The sequence below is a fragment of the Canis aureus genome, chromosome 35 (genome assembly GCF_053574225.1).
Source record: "Canis aureus isolate CA01 chromosome 35, VMU_Caureus_v.1.0, whole genome shotgun sequence".
NCBI classification, from domain to species: Eukaryota; Metazoa; Chordata; class Mammalia; order Carnivora; family Canidae; genus Canis; species Canis aureus.
The window spans coordinates 28653347-28680052 of record NC_135645.1 but is presented as its reverse complement, the minus strand read 5'-3'; the positions used below and the strand labels follow the sequence as shown (position 1 = coordinate 28680052).

At 33.6% G+C, this 26706-nt stretch overlaps 1 long non-coding RNA gene across 1 annotated transcript in view; it reads left to right on the top strand.

Annotated features, from left to right (window-relative positions):
• Window positions 1–26706, top strand: part of LOC144305397 (uncharacterized) — a 97156-nt gene that overhangs the window by 6392 nt on the left and 64058 nt on the right. Inside the window, exon 2 of the long non-coding RNA XR_013372437.1 lies at window positions 9939–9993. This is a non-coding gene — a long non-coding RNA (uncharacterized LOC144305397). The remainder of the gene's footprint in view (window positions 1–9938; window positions 9994–26706) is intronic.

Sequence of the window (26706 nt, the reverse complement as noted above, 5' to 3'; positions counted from 1 at the left end):
TTCATTAATGTCTTAACCTATTTTGTACTATCTATTGTGTTTCTATCTCAAGGACAATATAAATATAAATGCCTTTCAGTATCTCCAAATTTTTAAATTATTTCCATAGCCATAAATTCTTATTTTATTCTTTTATTTACTAATCCTAAATTTCTTTTAATTTTTTCATATAACGCTTGAGCAACACAAACATGAATTTAATCTCTTCATTAGACTACTCTGTAAAAATTTAATCTAAATTTATGTACTAGTTAATTTGTTTTTGCTTATTATTTTTTCTGTAAAAATTTAATCTAAATTTATGTACTAGTTGTTAATTTGTTTTTGCTTGTTATTATTTTTTCTTTTTTGAAATTTGATATGTATCGTTTGAAAAGTTTTCTTTTTTAATATATTCATATTTTTCTTTGTTTTTATTTATTTATTTTTTTGTTATCTCCTAGCCAACCGTTTGCTGGTGTCCTTTGGACTTGGGCTTACTGTGAAATTTTATAGCCTTTTAAAATTAATAAAATATCGGGCTTTTTATAGGGTGAGTGGTATTGGAGAGACAATAAACATGAAGTTTCCATCACCTTTTTTCAGATCTGAAGCTGTTCATATTCCTTTAATTTGCACCCTCAAGAGTATAGTTACCAGATAAAATAGAGGCTGCCTAGTTTAATTTGAATTTAAAGTAAATTGGGTAATATTTTTGTAGAAGTGTGCCCATTTTATTTGGTATTTCTATTTGCTAAATGTGGCAATCCTATTGAAAAGGTGGTCCTTCAGTAATATTGCTAGCATCATTTGCTGAAGATAGGGAGCTTGACAAATAATGCTTGTATTCAAGTAGGGAGCCTGACTCTTGTTCCCCTATCACATGGTTCACATATCCCTTTATCATGCCAAAGCCAAATCCTTGGGAATTTCTGTATATTTATGGGTCAAGAACCCATGGTTTCAACACTGTATGCATTCTGTCCAACTCTATTTTTTCTACTTAGCTATGCCTTTTCAATTATCTACATTTATAATGTTTTATTTGTATTTAGTTAAGAAAGTATATTGTAACCTGAATGTACTGTGTCATCTTGAGCAGAAATTCATCATTTTTTTAAGAATAAAAATACATTGAAAAGAAGTAAAGTATCACCATACTTTTCAGAGTATCCAGTTATCTACACACATATTTAAATCGAGGTAGCCATAATTCCACAATTAAATCTAAAGCCAGTGCAATATATTATTGAAATTCAAGTGTTAACATTTTCAATGGAATCACAAGGCCAGTAAATATTTGGGAGAACTTGACATTTGTATTCTGCATTGTGTATAACACTGAACTTTTATGAAGTATTTTATTATTAGGGATTAACTATAACATTACCTTTTAATGGAATCATAAATCTTTAATTACAGTTCAATATGTTGCTGACTTAAATTGCTTTTGGACTGAAAATTCTATTATAGTATACCGTATGAAGAAGCAATTACTTTTCCCTAAAATAAATATCCTAATTTATAAACACAGAAAAGATGCATTTTTCAGTACATATCTTTCGGTGAGGGGGAGAGGAGAGACTGTAAGACATCTTTCCTTGCAAAGAGATGTGACATTTTTACATCTTTACTAAACAAGAGAATATCAGAATGGGAGGACGTACTTTAAAGATTAGTTTAAAGCACAAATGGAATCAGGATTTACTTTTATTGCCCTCATGGTAATATTAACACAACAATAACAAAGACAATAATAGTAAGAGGAGCAAACTCTTGCTTGAACGTGGTCTATTAAAATAACATCTAAAAATTGTGTTTAAAATTATATTTTTATATGCATGTGTTTAATCAGTTTATATGAAATCTCATATGCACATGTATTTTTTATGTGATTTAACATGTAAAATAAAAAAAAAGATATGGCAGTTAAGGGCAAATATACCAGACGAATTTAATCAATATTTTTAATTTCACACAGACAAGAAAATATTGTGTAATAAGATAACATTGGGCTTTATATACCAGCTTTACATTAATTTTTTTAGTTTAATATTTTTAAAATAAAATTCTTTCAGTTTTATTGTTATCCTATATAAAATTGAAAATACTTAATAATAAGTATTATTAGACTAATAATAATAATTTTTAAAAATATGGATGCACCATATTTAATAGCATAATGCCTGGGTCATAGTAAATGTACAAATAATAGCTCTTGTACCATTTACATTCCAAATAATCAAATGCTATCCAAAATACACAAAGAATTCTTAAAACTCAGAAATAAGGAAACAGCCCAATTGAAAAATGGGCCAGAAACCTTAACACTTTACCAATAAAGATACACAGCCAGCAAATAGTCACATAAAAAGATGTTCCACATTGTATGTTATCAAGAAAACGCAAATTGAAACAGAAATTAGATACCACTATATAACCGTTAAAAAGCCCAAACTCTGGAACATTGACAACACCAAATGCTCAAAATGATGCGGAAAAACAGGAATTCTCATTCATTGCTGGTGGAAATGGAAAATAGTACAGCCACTTTGGGAGCTAGGTTGGCAGTTTCTTAGAAAGCTAAACATATTTTATGATATCTGATCAGTGATTGCACACCTTGGTATTTGCTCAAAGAAGTGGAAACTTATGTCCACACAAAAACCTGCTCAGGAATATGTTTATACCAACTTCATTAATAATTGCCCAAACTTGCAAGCAATCAAGATGTTCTATAGTAGGTGAATGGATAAATAAACTATGGTATATCCAGACAATGGGATATTATTTACTGGTCAAAATATATGAGCTATGAAGCCATGAAAAAAAAAAAAAACATGAAAGAATCTTGACTGATTATTACTGAGTAAAGGAAAAACAATCTGAAAATACAACATACTGTATGAGTTCAACTATTTGTCACTTTAAGAAAGGGAAAACTATGGAAACAATAAATGATCCATGTTTGCCAGAGGTTGGTGGAACTGGGCTGCGGGAAGTGGGATGAAGAGGTAAACACAAGGGATTTTTCTCAGGCAATGAAAATACTCTCATGGTGGATACATGTCATTGTACATTTGTCCAAACCCAAACCCATAGAATGTACAACACTAAGAACAAAGCCTAATATAAAAGATGGACTTTGCAAAAAAAAAAAAAAAAAAAGGACTTTGCATGATAATTAAGTATCAGTGTAGGTTCATCAAAGTGTAATGAAGGTACCTTCCTGGTACATGATTTGATAAGGAGGGCAGAGAGTTGCGAATATGTGTAGGAGTGATTATATAGGGAAAAAAATCTAGTTCTGTGAAAAATGCTACCAATATTTTGATAGAGCTTGTGTTGAATCTGTAAATTGTTACAGATAGTATGGATAATTTAAAAAGGTTTATTCTTCCAACCCATACACATGGTATATCTTCTCATTTATTTGTGATGTCTTCAATTTTCTTTTTTTTATCAACCTCTCAGCATTTTAAGAGTATGTTTTTATCTTCTTAGTTAAATTTGTTCCCAGGTATTATATTCTTTTTGGTAGAGTTGTCAATGAAATTATTTTTCTTAATTTCATTCTGTGCTAGTTTGGTTTTTAGCATAGAGAAATGCAACAAATTTGTATGTTAATTTTGCATCCTTCAACTTCACTGAATTCTTTTGTTAATCCTGATCATTTTTGGGGGGAGTCTGTAGGGTTTGCTACATATAGTAACATGTCATCTGCAAGTAGTGAGAGTTCACTTCTTCTTTACCAATTAATTTGAATGCCTTTATTTTTGTCCTTGTCTGACTGCAGTGGCTAGGACATCCAGCACTGTGTTAAATACAAGTGGCAATAGTAGGTAGCCTTGTCCTCTTACTGACCTTAAAGGGAAAGCTTTCAGCTTTTCACCATTTAGTATGATATTAGCTGTGGATTAACAAAGATAAAGGTATTACAATCCCAGACTTCAATAAATAAATGCTTTTTATTACGTTGAGGTATGTTTTCTCTAAACCCACTTTATTGGGTCTTTATCGTGAACATATGTTGAGTTTGTCAAATGTTTTTCTTCATCTAATGAAATGATCATCTGGTTTTTATTTTTCATTTTGTTAATGTGAGGTATTGCATTGTTTGATCTGTGGATATTGAACTATCTTTGCATCCCTGAAGTAAATCCTACTAGATCATGGTGAATAATCTTTTTAATGTACTGCTAAATTTTCTAATATTATGCTAATATTTTGCTAAAATTTGTTAGACTTTTGCATCTATGTTCATTAGGGAGGATATTGGTCTAAATTTTTCTTCTTTTTGTCTTTTTTTATGGTGTCTTTGTCTTGCTTTGATATCAAGGTAATACTGGCCTCATAGAATGATTTGGAAGCATTTGTTTCTATTTGGGAGAATACTTTAGGAAGGATAGGTACTAATTCTTCTTTAAATGTTTGGTAGAATTCACCTATGAAGCCACCTGGTCATGGACATTTGCTTTGGGGAGTTCTTTCATTACTGATTCAGTATTGTTCCTTGTGATTGGTCTGTTCAAATTTTCTATTTCTTTCCAATTCAGTCTTGGAAGATTGTGTTTATAGGAATGTTTCCACTTTTCTAGTGGAAATTTTGTCCAATTTGTTGGCATATAATTTTGTCCAAATTTTGTCCAATTTGTTGGCATATAATTTTTCATAGTAGGCTCTTATAATTCTTTGTGGTTTTATAGTATCTGTTACTTTTAATTTGATTTTATGAGTCTTTTTATCCTTTGTGAGTCTGCCAAAATCATTATTTTAATAATTTTGTAAATCTTTTCAAAGAACCAGCTCTTGATCTCATTAATCTGTTCTATTTTTTATATCTGTTTCAGTTTTCACCATGATCTTTATTGTCTTCCTTCTACTAACTTTAAGATTTGCTTGATTTTTTTTCTAGTTCTTGTAAGTTTACTAGGTTTATTTGATGTTCTTCCAGTTTATTGAAGTAAACCTGTACCACTATATACCTTTATATTAGAACTATTTATGCTGCATCCCACAGGTTTTGGAGCATGATGTTTCCAGTTTTTATTTATCTCAATGTACTTTTTTTGATTTCCTCTTTAATTTATTCATCAGCCATTGATTGTTACTAGCATTTTGTTTAGCCTCTACATGTTTGTATTTCTCCAGTTTTCTCTTTGTAATTAATTTCTAGTTGTGTAGCATTGTGGTTGAAAAAAATGCTTGATATGATTCTAGTCTTCTTAATTTATTGAGATTTATTTTGTGGCTTAATGTATGATGTCTTGGAGACATGGCTTAATGGCTTGGAGAATGTGTTATGTATACCTGAAAAGAATGTGTATCCTGTTGTTTTTGAATGGAGTGTTCTATGTATAGCTATTAAGTCCATCTGTGTCACTCAAAGCCACAGTTTCCATTATTTTCTTTAGGTTCACCTATCCATTGATGTAAGCGGGGTGTTAAAATCCCCTACTATTATTGTATCAGTATTTCTCCCTTTGTTAATATTTGTTTTGTATGTTTAGATATTCTATGTTGGGAGCATAATTACTTATATTTGTTATATCTTCTTATTGGATTGATCCATTTATCATTATCTAATGCCTTTTTCTTTTCTTTTTTTTTTAATTTCTAAGCTGCTTTTTATTTTATTTTTATTTATTTATGATAGTCACACAGAGAGAGAGAGAGAGGCAGAGACATAGGCAGAGGGAGAAGCAGGCTCCATGCACCGGGAGCCCGACGTGGGATTCGATCCTGGGTCTCCAGGATCTCGCCATGGGCCAAAGGCAGGCGCTAAACTGCTGCGCCACCCAGGGATCCCCTAATGCCTTTTTCTTTTCTTTCTTTCTTTCTTTTTTTTTTTTTTTTTTACAAAAAAAGCAGTGTTTATTTTACAGTTTTTTAATGTAAATATTGCTACCTCAACTTATTTTTCTTTTTTAAAGATTTTTTTAAATTTATTTACTCATGACAGATGCAGAGAGATACAGAGAGAGAGAGGCAGAGACACAGGCAGAGGGAGAAGCAGGCCCCACGCTGGGAGCCCGACTCGATCCCGGGACCCCAGGACCATGCCCCAGGCCGAAGGCAGGTGCTAAACCACTGAGTCACCCAAGGATCCCCCTCAACTTATTTTTCACTTCCATTTGGATGGAATATCTTTTCCCATCTCTTCACTTTTAGTCAGCATATGTCTTGATGTCTAACAGGAATCTTCCTAGGCAGGATATAGATGTTTGTTTGTTTGTTTGTTTTTTCTTTTTTTTTTTTATCCATTCAGTTATCCTTGTCTTTTGATTAGATGTAGTTCATTTTATTTAAAGTAATTATTAAGAAATGTGTAATTATTGCCACTTTTCAAAATTGTTTCTAGTTGTTTTTGTATTTCTTTTCTTTCTTTTTCTTCTCTATTTTCTTACCCATATGTTTTGATGACAGTCTTGAGTGTTGTGCTTGGATTTTCTATTCCTTTTTTTTTTTCCTGTACCTACTATAGATTTTTGATTTGTGCTAACCATAAGTAGGTAGGTAGGTAAATATATACATATCAGTCTGTATTAAGCTGATAGTATCTTAAGTTTGAACATATTCTAAAAGCACTACATTTTTAATCCTCCCTCCACATTTTGTGTATTTAAGTCATATTTTACATCTTTTTATTTTGTATCCTTTAACTATTATAGATATAATTGATTTTACTACTTTTTTCTTTTAAGCTTCATAATAATTCTATAAGTGATTAATCTACTCTCTTTACTATATATTTGCTTTTATCTGTGAAATAATTTCCTTTCATAATTTTCTTCTAGTTAACAGCTTTTTCTTTTCCTACTTACAGAAGTCCCTTTAACATTTCATATGGCTGGTTTAGCAGTGATTAATGTCTTTAACTTTTGTCTTGGAAATGATTTATCTTTTGTTCAATTCTGAATGATAACCTTGCCAGGTAGAGGGTATTTTTGGTTTAGTTTTGTTTATGTTTTTGGGTTTTGTTTTTTTTTTCCTTTCAGCACTTAGAATGTATCATGCCACTTTCTACCTGGCCTGCAAAGTTTCTTCTGAACAGTCAGCTGAGAGCTTTAGGGAGTTTCCCTTATGTAAATAACACATTGGTTTTTTCTCTTACTGCTTTTAAAATTCTTTTTTAATTTTTTTTTTATTTTAAACTTTGACATTTTAACTATTGTGTATCTGGGTGTGGACCTCCTTGCATATATCTCATTTTGAGCTCACTGTGCTCCTGTTAAATGCCAGTTTCCTTCCCCAAATTAGGAAAGTTTTCAGCTATTCTATCTTCAAACAAGTTTTCTGCCTCTCTCTCTCTTTTTTTCTTCTGGGATGACTTAAATGTGAATGTTAGTATGCTGATGTTGTCCTAGAAATCCCTTAGTTTATCTTCATTTTTAAAATTATTTTTTCATTTTTGCTATTCAGTTTGGTTGCTTTCCAGGTCTTCCAGATCACAAATCCATTTTTCTGCATCCTCTAATCTAGTGTTGAATCCATCCAGTGTGTTTTCATTTTAGTTATTGTATTTTTCAACTCCGATTAGTTATTTTTTATATATTTTTGTTTTCTTTGTTGAAGTTCATACCGAGTTTACCCACTCTTCTTTCAAATCCACATCCACTCTTGACCTTTTTTATGACACTTACTTTGAACTCTTTATCAGATATTTTGGTTATCGCTATTTTATTTAGTTTTCCTGAGATTTTTTTTTCTGTTCTTTTGTTTGAAACATATTTTTCTGTCTCCTTATTTTGTCTCTCTGTATTTGTTTCTATGTATTATATAGGTCAGCTATTTTCTCCTGATCTTGAAGATAGTGCCCTTATGTATAAAGCATCCTATGGGGCCTGGTAGTACCATTTTCCCTGGTTACCAGAATCAGGTGCTCTAGGAATGCCTTGTGTGTAGGCTTGAATACCTCCTGTTATAACTGGGCTGTGACTGTTGTACATGTATGCTGCTGTGTAGGTCTGGGCCCAGCCTCGTTGGCTGCAATGGCTGGTTGTGACTATTACATGCACACTGGTTGGCACCACTGGCACAGCTGGCTAAGAGGCCCAGAGGTAACTGTAGCAGGCATGCTGGTGTGTGGGGTTGGCCTCCAGCCTGACCAGGTATAATGATGAGTGGTGACAACTTTGGGAAAACTGGTGGGCAGGACTGGTGACCAGCATAGCTCCTAGAGACCCACCTGTAGCTGGTGTCAGGCATGTTGATGGGTAGGATCATCTCCTGAAAACAGCTAGCTGAAAGGCCTGGCTGCAGCTGTTGGCAGATGTGTAGGTTGGTAGAACTGTAACCCCCTTCCTAATGTGGAATGTGCTTTGTAGTGGCACTGGTTCTGGCCAGAGCTTTCCACTGGGTGTAGTGGGGGTAGTAGTCACTGGCAGGGGGATGCTGGTCCTAACTATTGCTGCCCACTGAGTGTGTTGCACTTTGCAAAGATATGTTTGCCTATATGGGCTGGTTTGCACAGTAGTAGTAGGATGGGCAAGCAGCATGTAAATGGAAGTGTGAGAATGGGTTCCACCATCCCTGGGCCAATTAAGCAGCTGAAAGGAAGGCAAGAAAATGGTGTCCAACTTCCATTCCTGGAGAAAATTCTTACAGTTCCTTGCCCATCCAGCACATCTTAAAATTAGTCAACAAATGGCCTTCACCTACAACCCAGGCTCTGAAATGTCTGCCTCTGTGCTGGGTCTCAGATCAAGTGATATAGTGTGCTGGCCCATTAAGAGCAGAGTATGAGTTTCTTATAAACCTCAGTTTCATGAAGTTAAGCCCCATTGATTTTCAAAGCCAGACATTATGGGACTTGTAGGCTTATCTTCCTGGTGCAGATCCCCAAGGTGGAGTGTCCAGCCCTGATGTAGGTCTGGATACTCTTGCTCCTCAAGGAGAATCTCCGTGTTTGCGATATATCTCCTGCTGTGGGTCACTGCACAGGGGGTTGGTTTCCCAATCATGTCTGTGCCCCTCCTAGCCTTCTCACTGTTGCTTTTTGTTTATGTCTTTAGAGGTGGAAGTGCTGTTCTGCTAATCTTCAGGTCATTTTCAGAGTGAGTTACATTATATGCAGTTGTAACTTCAGTATGCCTGTGGGAGGAAGTAAGCTCAAGATCCCCCGACTCCACCATCTTCCTTGACTTCTAATGCTATCTTACTTTTAGTAAATTAGTGTCCTTTGATTTTTATCAATAACAACTAAACAGCAAATATCCACTATTTAAAAATACTGTTAAAAGTAACAATTATTCACTATTTAAAAACAGACATAGTAGGATTAGCAAAATAGTATAAACAGAGACAATTCTGTTAGTTCCACAATAAAAACAAACAGATGTGGTGCCAAAAACAGGTACTCATGGATATACTTGAAATAATAAGAGAAATAGAATGTATCCCACTCTCATCTGCACATAAATCCAATGGCTAGATCAGAGTAGTATTCTTTAATTCAATAAAAATTTCACCAACTTATATACACTTTACAAAGAAATGCAAAGATGAATGAGACATAATTTATTTCTCATCTGAAAGAATATATACTTCATTGGAGAAGAATGGCACATACTTAAAATATGAAAATAATCGGATGCCTGTGTGGCTCAGCGGTTTAGCGCCGGCTTCAGCCCAGGGCATGATCCTGGAGACCCGGGATCGAGTCCCACGTCAGGCTCCCTGCATGGAGCCTGCTTCTCCCTCTGCCTGTGTCTCTGCCTTTCTCTCTGTGTCTCTCATGAATAAATAAATAAAACCTTTAAAGAAAATGCAGATAATTGGTAAAGGGAGGAAAGTGTTTTCTAAATTGAAATATATATATTATGTGAAAAGTCCATTTTACTTTGACATTATAAGTTCTGCCTCCATTATTCCTGTAACTAATATGCAAAGTACTTAAAAATATTTTTAAATGTTCTATGGCTACCTACAAATATTAAGTTGTATATTTCCCTTTATAGGTGAAAAAAAAACATGTTTCCAAAGAAATTACTACTCCAAAATAACCTTAAAATTGTAAGTAAAAAAGTAAATTCTGCTGAAACTAATACTATAAGTTAATGAATGAGAATTCAAATAAAAACTTGGAAAAAATCTAAAATTCTGAAATTCAATTTTGGCTAGAATTTTGAAAGTTCAAAATTGAAATACATGATCGGATGTGCACATGTGCATATATATGTAAACAAAACCTTGTTTGAGTGTATATTTACAGAAATTTAATTGTGGTTATTTCTCATATTTGTTGCTGCTAGCTTATAGTTTCTTGATTCTCTTTAATTTCTCAGAATTTTGATAGTGATTTTACACACACATTTATTATATATATATTTGGTATATATACAATATAACTATTATGCATGTAATATATATTATATGAAATACATGTCATATATGTAACATATACATATCATAAATGTATGCATGTAACATTTTACATACATAAATGTATATATAATATATATTATTTTAAAATTAGATGTATTAAATCATAGAAATAAAAGGTCTTTTTTAGAATACAAAAGAATAAATATTTTAAGATACATTAAGTTTAAATTCTCTGTTTAGTGAGATAGTAATCAGTCATTGAAACTGTATAACTCTTTTAACACCAAGGTGGCCACTAATGCATATGGGTCAAGCTAAAAGCACAAAGTGAAGAGGAATTAAACGTGCATAGAATACAATTATAGAAAACCAGCTGTCCATTTTCTAAGAAATCATATGTGCAAAATAACAAGGGAAAAATCTCAAACCTGGCAAACATTAAGTATTTTAAAAGCTTTTATAAAATCCTATACTATATGCATCACTAGATTTTAAAATATGACTGTAAAGCTATTTTTTTAATGTTAAGAATCTTTGACACATTTATATGCTATGGAGATCTATGACAAGTTCGAAATTTTAGTCAATCAACCAGATGGTTTATCTTCACGATGCCAAATTGCCACCTGCTTAATAACAGTTGCATGATTAACTGTACTTTTAAAATTTTTATCCACGTGTTTGGCAAAGGATAGGAACAATCATTATATGTTATTTTTAAGCATTTAATGGTACCACATGTTCAACAACATACAAAATCTTTATATTTCATGAAAATAACACTGTTAAGGACATGGCACAAAAACACAAAATGTACTGGATGGTATAAGTGTTCATATCATTGCGAGTCTCGAAATAATAATTTCTAGAAAATATATTTTGTAGACTCAATCTTTGAACTGTCTGTTACTCTGTTTCTTTGATTACAAAAGGCCTGAAGGAGAGCATTTATATTCAATTTTCTAAGTACCAAAGCTGATTTGCAATGCTACCTCAGAAATTTGATTGGTAAAATAACTTAGGGATATGATATTTTGTGTCTTTATATAACTCATATAATAGACTTACCTTACACAAATATTAGAAAATTTAATGAGTACTTTGTGTATCAACATATTTTAATAGCACTATTGCTATCATACAACTAGCTATTTAACATTAGCTGTGTTAATGTAGATCATAAGCACAACTTGCTTGCTTTATGAAATAATAAATTACTTTCTGATAATAAATTAATAACATTTTGAGAGTAAGTTGCGTATAGGCCATTTAAATAGACAATACATAAAAATGGAATTCGGAAAGTAGCAAAGTTAGTTTAAAAGAATCTCAGTATTTTCATTATGAATGGATATTTTAAAAATATAGGTTTTCTGCACTTCTCTTTTACTGAACATCATACTATTCAAATTGCTCTGCACATAATTACTTAGTTGTTTTACTGCTTGGCATTTATTATGCATGCATTTGTGAGTGCTGCATGAATGTTACTCCCTGTCAATTTTTTCTAAATATTTCAGTTATCCAGAATGTTTTATCATTAAAACAAGTGTAGCCAAGGTTTTCCTTTTTTCCCCCATTAGTCTCATGAGTAAATTTGGCTTTAATGTGTGGCTGTGCATATACAGGTTTATTATATATTCTGGGCAAATCTCCTCCATACGTTTTTTTTTATTTGATTTTATAAGAAATTAATGTCTAATCTCTATCACAGTTCATAATTTTATTTTTTGCAGGTAGGGTCCTTTGACAATTTATAGAATATCTATAGTTTTATATTTTTTCAAATAAGCAATTCTTTCTACATATTAGTCCTTTATTTTTGTATAATTTTTGGTTCAGTGGCATTTTTTAAACTAATTGTTAAACTTTTCTGACTACTTTTTCTGCCCCAGAGTTGGATTTAAAATGACACAAACTTTCTTCTAAACTACAAGTAGAATAATCTTTATTATCTTCTAGGAGAAAAAAAAAACGATTGATAGAATTTTAATTTGCTATGATATTTAAAATTAGATAGTATATTTTGGCTTACTATATAAGAAAAACAAGAGGTGTTACATGAAAGTATTACTATCATCCTTAGCAAAAAGCAAGTCTGTATTAACATTCAAGATTTATAGAATTAAAATAGTTTGGTTTTTTTCCTTAAATATTTTATTTATTTATTCATGAGAGACAGAGAGAGAGAGAGATGCAGAGACACAGATAGAGGGAGAAGCAGGCTCCCTGTGAGGAGTCCCATGCAGGACTCGATCCTAGGACCCTGGGATCACGCCCTGAGTTGAAGGCAGACACTCAGCTGCTGAGCCACCCAGGCATCCCAAAATAGTTTATTTTAAATGGTAAAATTAAATCTGTACTTTGTGACATAATCTAATTAAACAAGTTTTTAATTTCTGAGAGTTTTACATTTGTTTAATTGAGGGAAAAAATCTCATCCTTGAGACAAATTACCTGGGAGGAAGTAGGTCACTGGGAATATAACCTGAATTTGATAAAAAGGACTTGGAAGAAGTGAACAGGAACATGCATTTTGCTTATTCAGCTATTTTGCAGACTCCACACTAACCCGCAAGGTTTCCTAGGAAGAACAGAACAATTTGCAGTGTAGGCCCAACTGCAGCAAGGTCTTTGGCCTAGTAGATACAGTAATCAATACCTCGATGGTTTGTTTGAGTTACCTTTTTGTTCTTTTTCTGAAAAATAATGCAAAACTTTTGCTGAGGAAGAATCCCCAGGTTCTGAGAATCTTTAAACTTTGTGTCTAGCTTGGAAGTTTAGAATGTTGAACACTGACAACATTTTTTTAATTATCATCTGCATACCCAGCATTCCTTGTCCTTCATGTCATTGAACTATGCGAGGAGAATAGAATGATCTCTCTAAAGATTTAATGAACTCTTAGAAGCCAGCCCAAAAAGTAACAGACATTTTACATATTTCATGGGAAATTCGGTCTTCTAATGCATATTTGTGTCTCATGATAGTTTAGTTGTGCATTTATCTTGCAAAGTAGCCATTCATGAGGCTTTTTATCACTTTTCAATTTGCATTACTTTCCTGGTACCACTTACTTCAAGTTTGACTTAATTTTCAAATACTTTCCCTGTAATGCCACCTCAGGATATGCCCTTTATTCCCTGAGTGTGTATTGGCACATGTTGTCTATACTCCCAAGAAATTAACTTGCTGATTATCAATGTCAAAAGCAATAACAAGCATTATACAGACTGCTAAGGGTAAAGTCATATACTGTCTATGTGTGAGACTAATGAGAAAAGAGCTACCAAATGCAATGTTCATGGCAGATAATATAGTTTTTTCAAAATATGTGTGCAAAATTACGTGAGATTTTTTTAATTTTAATGAAGTAAAATGTAGTTTATTATAGAAAGAAAATTGATTAATTCAATGTCTATATAATGCACATATTTATGCATATGGATAAAAATATATAAGGCTATCTAACTAAATGTATGCATATTATATATAGATACAGATATATATATTGATATTTATCACAAGACACATTTTAGAACTAGAATCTTAATTATTAAATACATTGTCTTATTCCTTACTTAAAAAAAAACCCTCATATCCTCATATACAAAGAAATCAAGAAAAGTACTGAGTGAAATTAAAGGTAATTTTCTAAATCCTTAAGGATGAATAAAGTAGCTACTAAAATGTTCCACTAATTTTAATAAAATTAATAAAGAAATATTTTTTCTTTTCTTCCCCCCACACCTAGTTTCTACATCCTCTTTCACCACATTTCCTACATTTTCTCTTCATCCTCCCTTCCTCACTTCATTCTTCACTGCTACCTTTTCCTTCCCTACTTTTTCCCTCATTGGCTACTATCATTATTGTCATGAACAGCATCTTCATAATTATATGCCTCCAAGAATTCACATAGTTCAACATCACATTAGGTCATTCAGGGATTATTTCACAATATTGATAATTATTTTTTGTGGTTATGGATTTTGATGCCATTACAGAAAACCTCATAAGCATCTGGTGTATATTTCTAATCATAATCCCAGTAGTGGAAAAGAAAATTTATAGTCAGTATTACTTTAAAGCGATAGCTCTACTGTTTATAATTTCTTCTAAATAGAGGTATTTCAACATTTTCCCTTTTTTCCGTTATTCAGTTGATTATCCTCTTAATAGAAAATAATTATTTAAAAACCTTATGAAACATTTACTAATAAAAATATGAATGTGATAGACAAAAATTTCAACAGATATACATTTTATATAATACAGATGTGTCATGCTTTTTTAAAAAATATATTTTATTTATTTATTCATGAGAAACACAAAGAAAGGCAGAGACACAGGCAGAGGGAGAAGCAGGCTCCCTGCAGGGAGCCTGATGTGGGATTTGATCCCAGGAACCTGGGATCACGACCTGAGCCAAAAGCAGATGCTCAACCACTAAGCCACCCAGGTAACCCTGTTTCATGCTTTTTAACCCCAAAAGTCTCTACAATATTCTATGTTGATAGTCTGCCCCATAATAAATTGAAGTAAAAACACTCAAATACACTGTTTTTGTACAAAATGAAATCAAACAACCAAGTAAAAATCAACTCGTTGTTGCTTTCTTGCTCTTCTCTTCTCATTCAATGAAGATCAGTGCCTACACATGGGTTAGAAAAACTTGGATTCTACAACCTAAGAATCATGTAAAATGCATTTTTTTTAAGATTTTATTTATTTATTCATGAGAGACACAGAGAGAGAGAGGCAGAGACACAGGCAAAGGGAGAAGCAGGCTCCATGCAGGGAGCCCGACATGGGACTCGACCGGGTCTCCAGGGTCAGGCCTTGGGCTGAAGGTGCCGCTAAACCGCTGAGCCCCCCGGGGCTGCCCGCATTTGTTTCTTTTTTCCTTTTTTTTTTTTTTTTTTAATTTTTATTTATTTATGATAGTCACACACAGAGAGAGAGAGAGAGAGGCAGAGACATAGGCAGAGGGAGAAGCAGGCTCCATGCACCGGGAGCCCGATGTGGGATTCGATCCCAGGTCTCCAGGATCGCGCCCTGGGCCAAAGGCAGGCGCCAAACCGCTGCGCCACCCAGGGATCCCCTGCCCGTATTTGTTTCTAAACACTACGGACATCTTTTCACTTAACAGATTTCTACTAAAGGATTTTCTTTTTTTTTTTTTAACTACTTTTTACCATAATTCAACAAGAAATTAACAAATATTTAATAAATGCCTGCCATACACAATGCAGCATGTTCCCTGTCTTTCAAAGAAGCCAGTAGCTGAAGTGTATCTCAATATGTATTTTTCTATTGAAATACATTAGAAAGAGAAAGCAATATTTAAAACAAACACAGAAACATTAACTTTAGCTCCCTAAAATACAGCAGCTGAGTAATAAAGTCCTTCACTGTCACGTTCGAACTTGCAAACAGTTGGTTTCAGATATTCCCTGGTGGTGATGCATTTGCTTCTCCTTCCCCATCTCCCCATATATTGTGTAGAAGAAGTTTTTCTTCTGCAATAGAAGAAAATACAGGATGACATAAGGGAAAAAGACTTATAAGAGATCATGAGAATCTTGACAGTCCAGGGGCACTTCTACCAACACAATTCATTTTTATTTTAAACGTTATCTGAGTCTAATTGGATTTTCTTCTTACAACTTGTGAGACTCATGAATTGCACCAAAGAATGTCTTCTTTTTCTCAGGTTGGGTTATATCGATGGAAATCCAAGGCTAAACATTTTCATATAAGTAATGTATTAAGAGGTTTCTAGTGAAAATCAGAAGGAGAGCTAGGAAATTGTTCATCCGAGGCAAGGTTAAAGATAAAGTCCTCTGTAGGAAAATTTTAGTTTCCTTGTGCAGAGATCTCTTGAAACAGTGTAAGAAACAATTCAGAGTGCCTTTGACAAGATAGAGAGGAGCTGACGCATTTGTCAGTCACTGAGTTACAAAAGGCTGAGGGGATGCTGGTTGACCCATCTGTTAAAGCAGGTAAAATGTGATTAGGCAGCTTATGGGCAGGACCTTTGATAAGAAGATGCAGTTGCTATTAGAAGTGGAAGCATATCAGTAGCCATTGTACATGAAGGTGATATGGAAACAGAAAAGATAGACATGGACAAGAGTGAGCTTCCATTTCTACAAAGCAAGAGGCATAATTTCAGCTTCTGAATGATAGGACCAACCAACTAAAATATATCTTGGGCTCCTTTGTGGTCTCTGCTTCCTCTGTCCTTCCTTCCTCACTGTTGGGAACCACTGATCACCTTTTGGTCCTTAGAATATTGCTTTTTCTATAATTTTGTATAAATTATATGGTAATGTTTTCTTGTTTGTGGTTGATTTTTTTTTTTGACATAGCATGATTTCTGAAATTCATCCGAGTTTTTCAAAGTAAATATGTTTGTTTTTTGCCGCTGAATAGTATTCTGTGAAATTAGGGTATCACAATATGTTTATTAACAAGCTGATGATGGGTGTATCATTGAGCATTTCAATCAGAAATCTCTGATGGTTCTTTTTCTTCTATTTCCTTGCCAACACCAGGTATTGTCAAGCATTCTGATTTTAGCAAATCTAGTACTTTGATAGTGTTATCTCATTATGGCTTGAATTTGAAATTCTGAGTGACTAATGTTGAACACATTTTTATGTGCCTATTGGCTATTTGTCAATCTCCCTTTGTCTTTTGTGAATGGTCTATTCAAAATTGTTTGCATATCTTTTATTTGGAGGAAATGTTTTTATTTTTTTGTACATAGAGGTATTCAGTTGTTTAGGTATCATTTATTGGAGGGGGTAGAAAACCGTTTATTATGTTAATGGACATCAAAAGAAAGCTGGAGTGGCAATCCTTATTCAGACAAATTACTGTCTTTTAAACCAAAGATGGTAATAAGAGATGAGGAAGGACACTATATCATAATTAAAGGGTCTATCCAACAAGACTTAATAATCATAAATATTTATGCCCTTAACAGGGGTGAACCCAATTAATAAAAAAAAATCAAAGAAACACATCAATAATAATACAAAAATAGTAGGGAACTTTAACTCCTCACTCACTGCAATGGACAGGTCATCTAAGAATAGGGAAATAAGGGCCTTGAATGACACACTGCACGAGATGGACCTCACAGATATATTCAGAGCATTCCATCCTAAAGAAACAGAATACACATTCTTCTCGAGTGCACATGGAACATTCTCCAGGATAGATCATAAATACTGGGTCACAAAACAGGTCTCAACTGGTACCAAAAGACTGGGATCATTCCTTGCACATTTTCAGAGCACAATGCTTTGAAACTTGGCTCAATCACAAGAGGAAATTTGGAAAGAACTCAAATGCATGGAGGTTAAAGGGCATCCTACTCAAGAATGAATGCGTCACCCATTAGAAATTAGAGAAGAATTTAAAAATTCATAGAAACAAACGAAAATGAAAATAAAACTTCTCAAAATCCTTGGGATGCAGAAAAGGCAGTCCTCAGAAGGATGTATATAGTAATACAAGCCTTCCTCAAGAAACAAGAAAGATCTCAAATATACAACATAATCTTACACCTAAAGGAGCTGGTGACAGAACAGCCAAAAAAAAAAAAAAAAAAAAAAAAGGCTAAACCCACCAGGAGAAGAGAAGTAATAAAGATTAGAGCAGAAATCAGTAAAATAGGAACCAAAAGAACAGAAGAACAGATCAGTGAAACTAAGAGCTGCTTCGTTGAAAGAATTAATAAGATTAACATATGTCTGGCCAGATTTATCAAAAAGAAAAGAGGACCCCAAAAAATAAAATCATGAATGAAAGAGGAGAGATCACAACTAACACTGAAGAACTCAATTATAAGAACATATGATGAGCAACTATATGCCAACAAATTAGACAATCTGTAAGAAATAGATGCATCCCTAGAGATATATAAACTACCAAAACTGAATCAGGAAGAAATAGAAAACCTGAACAGACCCATAACCAGCAAGGAAATTGAAGCAGTCATCAAAAACCTCCCAACTAACAAGAGTCCAGGGCCAGATGGCTTCCCAGAGGAATTCTACCAAATGTTCAAAGAAGAATAAATATCTATTCTTCTGAAGTTCTTTCAAAAATTAGAGATGGAAGGAAAACTTCCAAACTTGTTTTATGAGGCCAGTATGACCTTGATCCCAAAACCAGACAAAGACCCCACCAAAAAGGAGAATTACAGACCAATATCCCTGATGAACATAGAGGCAAAAATTCTCACCAAAATACTAGCCAATCAGATCCAACAGTACCTTAAGAGGATTATTCACCACAACCAAGTGGGATTTATTCCCAGGCTGCAAGGGTGGTTCAATATCGACAAATCAATCAACATGATAGACAATATTAATAAAAGAAAGAAGAAGAACCATATGATCCTCTCAATAGATGCAGATAAAGCAACTGACAAAGTACAGCTTCCATTCCTGATTAAAACTCTTCAGAGTGTAGCAATAGAAGAAACATCTTCAATATCATAAAAGCCATAAATGAAAAGCCCACAGCAAATTTCATTCCCAATGGGGAAAAACTAAGAGCCTTTCTCCTACGATCAGGAACACGACAGGGATGTCCACTCTCAGCACTGTTATTCAACATAGCACTAGAAGTCCTAGCCTCAGCCATCAGACAACAAAAAGAAATAAAAGGCATTCAAATCAGCAAAGGAGTCCAACTCTCACTCTTCACAGATGACATAATATTCTATATGGAAAACCCCAAAGATTCTACCCCAAAATTGCTAGAACTCATACAGGAATTCAGCAAAGTGTCAGGATATAAAATCAATGCACAGAAATCAGTTGCATTTCTTTACATTAACAATAAGAAGGAAGAGTAATCAAGGAATTGATCCCATTTACAATTGCACCCCAAACCATAAGATACCTAGGAATAAACCTAATCAGAGAGGCAAAGGATCTGTACTCAGAAAGCTATACAACACTCATAACAGAAATTGAAGAAGATGCAACAAAGTAGAAGAATGTTCCATGCTCAGGATTGGAAGAACAAATATTGTTAAAATCTCTATGCTACCCAGGGCAATCGACACATTTGATGCAATCCCTATCAAAATACCATCAACTTATTTCACAGAGTTGGAAAAAATAATCCTAAAATTTTTATCGGATCAGAAAACACTCTGAATAGCCAAAGAAATGTTGAAAAAGAAAACCAAACTTGGGGGCATCCCCAATGGCAGATTTCAAGCTATCCTACAGAGCTGTGACCATCAAGACAGTGTGGTCCTGGCACAGAAACAGACACACAGATCAATGGAACAGAATAGAGAACCCAGAAATGGGCCCTCAACTCTATGGTCAACTCATCTTTGACAAAACAGGAAAGAAGATCCACTGGAAAAGGGACAGTCTCTTCAATAAATGGTGCTGGGTAAACTGGATGGCCCCGTGCAGAAGAGTGAAACTATCTATCTGTCCTATCTGTGGCAACTTTTCTTGGTGTTGCCAGTTTCTCCTGTCTGATAATATAAGCAGTAATATATTCCTGGTAACTTTCTATTCATACTTGCTGGGTTTTGTTCTCCTCTCCTTTTTTGTTTGTCATTGCCTGTTTTTATATTTAAAATGCAAGTATTATGGGACACCTGGGTGGCTCAGTGGTTGAGCATCTATCTGCCTTTGACTCAGGTTGTGATCCTGGAGTCCTGGGATTGAGTCCCACAATGGGATCCCTGCATGGAGCCTGCTTTTCCTTCTGCCTCTATCTATGCCTCTCTCTGTGTCTCTCATGAATAAATAAAGTCTTAAAAAAAAAAAAAAAACTTAAAATGTAATCTAAATAGTATATTTCTAAAAAAATAAAATAAAATAAAATATAAGTATTATAAATAGCATATAGGTTAGTCTTGCTTTTGGATCCAAATAAAACACTTCTATATTTTATTGAAGTATACAATCCATTTAAATTTAAAATAATTATCAGTATATTTAACTTTACCAACTTTATGTTTGTCTTTTTTTTTTCTATTTCTGCTTCCTTTAGAATTAAATTTATTTTAAATATTCTACTTAATCTTGTACTAGTTGTATCACTTTATTTAGGTATTGGCTCTAAGAATTACAGTTTTCAAACAAAACTTATCACAGTCTACATAAAATTAATATTATATTCCTTCAGATAGAATATGAAAACCTTTCAAGAGCATCCATCCATTTGCCTATTTCTTCTTTTGAAGATCTGCATGTATTTTATCTCTACATATATTAAAGCCCACAATATATCACTATCATTTTTAAGAGATCCATTAATAGTGTTCATATTTTTTCTTTTTTTTTTTCTTTTTTTGTTTTTTTTTTTTTCTTTTCTTTTTTTCATATTTTTTCTACAACCATATTTCTATATCGTATATTCCTTCTGGATTAAAAACTCCCTTTCAAGTATTTTCTCGGGTCACCTAAGTGGCTCAGTCAGTGGAGCATCCGACTCTTGATTTCTGCTCAGGTCATGATCTCAGCGCTGAGCTCAGAGGAGGGGTCCGGTTGAGGAGTCTGTCTCTCTCTCTCTCTCTCTCTCTCTCTCTCTCTCTCTCTCCCCCTCCTTCCACTCCTTCCCTGCTTCCATACTCTTTCTCTAAAATAAATATTTTTTAAATGAAATATTTCGGGATCCCTCGGTGGCGCAGCGGTTTGGCGCCTACCTTTGGCCCAGGGCGCGATCCTGGAGACCCGGGATCGAATCCCACATCGGGCTCCCTGCATGGAGCCTGCTTCTCCCTCTGCCTGTGTCTCTGCCTCTCTCTCTCTCTCTGTGACTATCATAAATAAATAAATAAATAAATAAATAAATAAATAAATAGAAAAAAAAGAAATATTTCCTCTTCTAAGTTTCCTAGTTACAAATTTTGTCAGCTTTCCTTCTTTCTCTAAAAGATGTGGATGTTCTTTTCACTTCTGAAGCATATTTATTACTGCATAAGGAAACATTTTGATGATCCTCTCTTCCTTTGGTCTTTAAAACATAGTCTTCTGGCTTGCATTGTTTCTTCTGAGAAGTTACTGATCTTCCTTATTTTTGTTTCTGGCGTGTAATGTCTCATTCTTATTTGGATTGTGTTTAATACATTCTATTATCAATTCTTAGTAATATGATTGTGATCTCCCTATGTGTTTTTGTTTCTGTTAATCCTTTTTTTTTTTTAATTTTTATTTATTTATGATAGTCACACAGAGAGAGAGAGGGGCGCAGAGACATAGGCAGAGGGAGAAGCAGGCTCCATGCACCGGGAGCCCGATGTGGGATTCGATCCCGGGTCTCCAGGATCGCGCCCTGGGCCAAAGGCAGGAGCTAAACCACTGCGCCACCCAGGGATCCCTCTGTTAATCCTGATTAGAGTTTGTTGAGCAGCTCAAATCATAGGGTCATAGATTTCACAAAATTTGAAAAAAATATCGTCCATTATTTCTTTAAATATCTTTTACTTCTGCCCTAATATTTCTACCTATTCATGTGGGAATGTTAATACATATATGATCGAGTTCTTGTTATTGGCTAAATTCACTGATGCCTTGATTTTTTAAAGTCTTTTTTTCCTGTTTTTTTAGATAGTTTTTATTTCAAATGGTATCAAGTTCAGTTTGTAATTCTGAAATAGTTCATCTAAAGGTCATATTTTCAAGAGAACTTATTGTTTAGCCCTATATAAATATGTTTCTAGCCCAATAATTTATATTTGGTTCTCTTTCTTATACACTTGATTGATTGGATTGAAGTCCCCCATTTTTTTCTTTAATTCCCCTTGCCTGTGAATCCTTAAGCATAGTTGTAAAATGTATTTTTAAATCCATGTCAGCAAAACCCGTCATGCTTATCATTCTGAGTTTGTGTATTTTGATTGGTGTTCTCTTCTTTTTAAATTAATTAATTTGCTATTTTGTACTGAACATTGCATGTGTTAGATTATTAATGTTTGGCTTTTGTTCTCTTAAAAGAAGTTTTATTCTGGCAGGTAGTTGATTAATTTGTAGATGAGCTTGGTTGTTTTGAGCTTATTTTTAGATTTTGCTGAGATAAGTCTGGGGTTACTTTTTCTAGGGATATGTGACTCTTCTTAATGTATTGCTTTTCTGGGAGTTGACTGAAAGCCTGGGTGTAAAATGAGATCTCTCCACTCTAGCTCATGGGAATTTGAACATCTAGCATCTACTTTGAACCCAAGTAATTCTTTAGCTCACATCTCTACAATAGCTCTTCTTTGGTAGTTTTATTTCTTTTCCTTTTTCTTTTTCTTTTTTTTTTTTCCTTTTTTCCTTTTCTCTTTCTTTTTTTTCCCCTTTGGTTGTGGAGTGGTTAGTCTTGCAGAATCTCCTCCTATAACATCTCAGCTTAATATTTAGCTACAGCCAAGACAACTCCTGTGCATATTCCTAGAGCCCTATCATTGTATAATTTCTTCCTCAGTTTTTGCCCCATTAAGACAGTAGCCTCAATAACATAATACTGATCGCTTTGGTTTCAACTCAGTGTGATTTTCTGCTCCATTTGGACTTGTCACACTCCAGAAAGTATCTTCGGACCTAAAACTGAGCTTATGGAGCCATCTTACAGTTTTTCCTTATTTTAGTGATAACAGTGTTGCTCTGCCTATCGTGCATTATTCGAAAATAGTTATTATAGTTATTAAAAGAGGCTAGTTGCTAATGGTTTTGACAACTTAATCATATATAAATATCCCTATTTTTTCCTTTTTCTGTAAGTTTTTATTTTTTAGTTGAAGTATGGCTGACTCACATTACATTAGCATTGGGAATATAATATAGTGACTTGACAAAGCTGAATATGTTATGCTCACCGCAAGGGTAGCTCCTATCTGCCACCATACAATGCTATGAAAGTACTATTGACTGTATTCCCTGTGCTGAACCATTTATCCCATGATTTATTCATTTCCTGATTGAAAGCAGTTCTCTCCTACTCCCCATCATCCATTCTGCCCATCCCTCCCACTCTCTCCTCAGGCAGCCATCAAGTTTTCTTTGTATTTATGGGCCTGTTTCTGCTTTTTGTTTGTTTTATTGTTTTAAGATCCCACATATAAGTGAAATTGTATGGTATTTATCTTTCTCAGTTATTTCACATAGCATGACACCCTCTAGGTCCATGTATGTTGTTACAAATGATAAGATCTCCTTCTTTATTATGGCTTTATATATAATATATATATTATATATATTTATATTTACAAATATAAATGTATACACACATATATACCTTCTTTATCCATTCAATTATCAATTGGATGTCCCTAAATTTTTAAAGTGAGTTTTTCAACCAATTGTTTTAACTTTGATTTTCATAGTTTTTGAGCAGTATTTTTTGATATATAGACATCCTTGGAAAATCCCCTTCATAATTAATGACAATTTTCAACAGGGAAAGAAATAGTATATTTTTATTGGCAGAGAAAAAAGAATGGTATCTTTTTATGGGATTGTCCTAATAATACAATTAGGGTTTATGGTATAATGTCATGACTAAGAAAAGAAATAAAACTTTCAGAATAATGTCTATGTTACTTCTCATTAATGTAGTGTCCTAAAGATCACAGCATTAAGTATATTTGTGAAAATTAGTGCTGTGTCCTTGATTTGATTAGTTATATCTTGAGGTGAAATAATCATGAAGAGTTCAACTTCAAGATAGGTTACTAAGTATACTACAGATAGGTAAGAAACAGTAAGTAGTGACCTACCGAATTTCTTTTACTTGCAAACTCTTTCATTAATTAGTTCAAGAATCAACCAACCAATGAACAGAAAAAGCAACCCAAGGAGAGAGTGTGATGGTTAATTTTATGTGTCAAATTGGCCAAAGAACTTGGATATTTGGTTGAATACCACTCAGATGTTGTCATGATGGTATTTTCTGCTCAGATTAACATTTAATTCCTTTTACCTTCAAGTAAAGCAAATTACTCTCCAGTAACGTGGGCGGGCCTCATCCAGTCACTTGACATTCTTAACACAAAAAAGACTGACGTCACCTGAGAAAGAGGGATTACTTCTGCCTCTTGAGTGTCTTAAGACTCAAACTGCATTATCAGCTCTTCTCTCGGTCTCTGGCCTACTGGCTTCTACAATTGTAGGAGCCCATTCCCTTAAAATCTCTTCTCCCCTCACCCCTCTTCTCTCTTCCTAGATCTGTGCATACATCCCATTGGTTCTGTGTCTCTGGAGAACGCCGACTAATACCAAGGCTGTCTTCATTTTCCTTAGCTTTGTGCATATGTTCAGGTCTCGTCTCCTTTGGTACTAATTCTTATGTGTTGTTATAATAATCTCCAATTATTTTAGTTTAGTGATAGTTTCTATCACAAAGTATAAAAATCCCTATACCACTCCTATATCTATGTTTACTCCATTTTTTAACTACACAGGTAGAATGCCAATATATTTAAAAAATAATCCTTTTGCTTTATATTATGCTCCTGACACTTGTGAATAAATATAAAGCATCTGATACATTAATAAACCTCAAAAAGTACATCTGAGTATGTTCATTGGGAGAGAAAAACGAAGTAATACCAACAGTAGTTGCTTCTAATGACTCTCAAAGGAACCAAAAACTAAGTGAAACATTTGTTCTATAACTGTTTATAGACTGTGCTTACAAGATTGTATGAGAGTTCCATTTATTTTAGTATCATGTCATAATATTTTAGATTGTTTTCAATTAAATTTAAAGAGAAAACAATGTCATATCTGTTTTAAGCACACTGTTGCTTTGTACCCAAAGTCAATATAGGTAGATTTACTTTTACTGCCAGTTTATTTTTAATGAGAATCTTTCAGTGACAACCACAGGAGGATATTCTGATTGTCTTCAAATTAGAGAAATGAACTCTACTTTATAATTTGCTTTTGCCTCTCTACTTCATGGAATAACCTTTATTTCTTAAACCTATAGTTTCCTATAAATGATATAAATAGTATAAATGATGGCCTTCATTCTTCTTTAGATTTCTAAGAGGCAAAGGCTAACTGAAAGATGGTATTCAAATATTTTATTTTCATGGGAATTATCTAAGAGACAGAGTGTCTCTTTCTTTATTGGCAAATTCACAATCAAATTGAGGCAAATCAAACCAATTTATAAAATATAGGTATAAAACATAGAAGGATAAAATATAGACATCAATCCACTGAACACACATACAGTGAATACACACACCCTACTTATATTGTGAATGGTTTCAGGCATCTGGAGACTTAGCTGTCCTCTTCTTTTTCTTTGTCTTTTTTTTTTTTTTTTGTCTCTAGGCTCTTCTACTTTTATGTTTTTCATTGACTCTTCTAAGCTTCTCTTGAGCTCTCTAGGCTTGACAAAGTCATCCTCTGGCATGTTTTTGCCAGCTGTCATGGCTCATAGTGCAATTTAAGCCTCTGTTGCACACTATTGTAAATCCAGGTAATGAAAGCCACAAACTTCTCACAAGCATTATAAAGCTGACATCTGTCAAGATAAATATTGTGCAGTCAGCAAGGAGGGGATGGCTTAGATGGCTTAAACAGTTAACCTTGATATTTCATTTGAGAAGGCTTTAGATGCTCCTTCAAAGTATGGAGTTCTGCATAAGTTGTTAAGTAAAATCTGCAGATCATTTTTATGTTCTTAATAAGTGATAGTTTAAGTTTTTACAAATGTGTTTGCATTTTGGAGAAAAAGGATGAATTGCTTCCTAAGCCCGTTATTTGAAAATACAGTATGATTTTCTGGGTTTTATTTCCTTATTTACTATTTTATTATAAATATCTATTATTTAAATAAAATATAATGTGTTAAAGTACACACATGAGGTATATCACAATTATTTTTCCTATCACAAAACTTTCAATATCACTAATACTTCATGTTCCTTTAATATTCTCTTATTTTTACATTGAACACTATCTGCAAATTTGCATCTTATTATGTTACGGTAAAATTCTTGTCATAAACATTTTCATAGTTATGTAATCTAAATTCTTTTTTTTTTTAATGTAATCTAAATTCTAACATGAAATTACTGTACAGCTTTCTGGCTACTAGTAACAGAGTTCATGGAGTGCTTTAATAAGAACTAATGTAACAACTATACAAATAAGCTCTAACATTGACCATTTCTTATAGGTCAGACTATTTTCTACACATTGTATATAATCTCATTTAATTCTAACAATCATCTGTGAGTTATATTATTATGTGTTATATAAATATAAATTAAAATGATATACAAATCATTATATAAATTCAAGTCCTGTGTCAAGCTCTGTGCTCAGTGGGGAATCTGCCTGGGGATTCTCTCTTCCCATCCCTCTGTCCTTCCCCCTGTGCCCGCTCCCTCACTGGCTGTCTCTAAAGTAA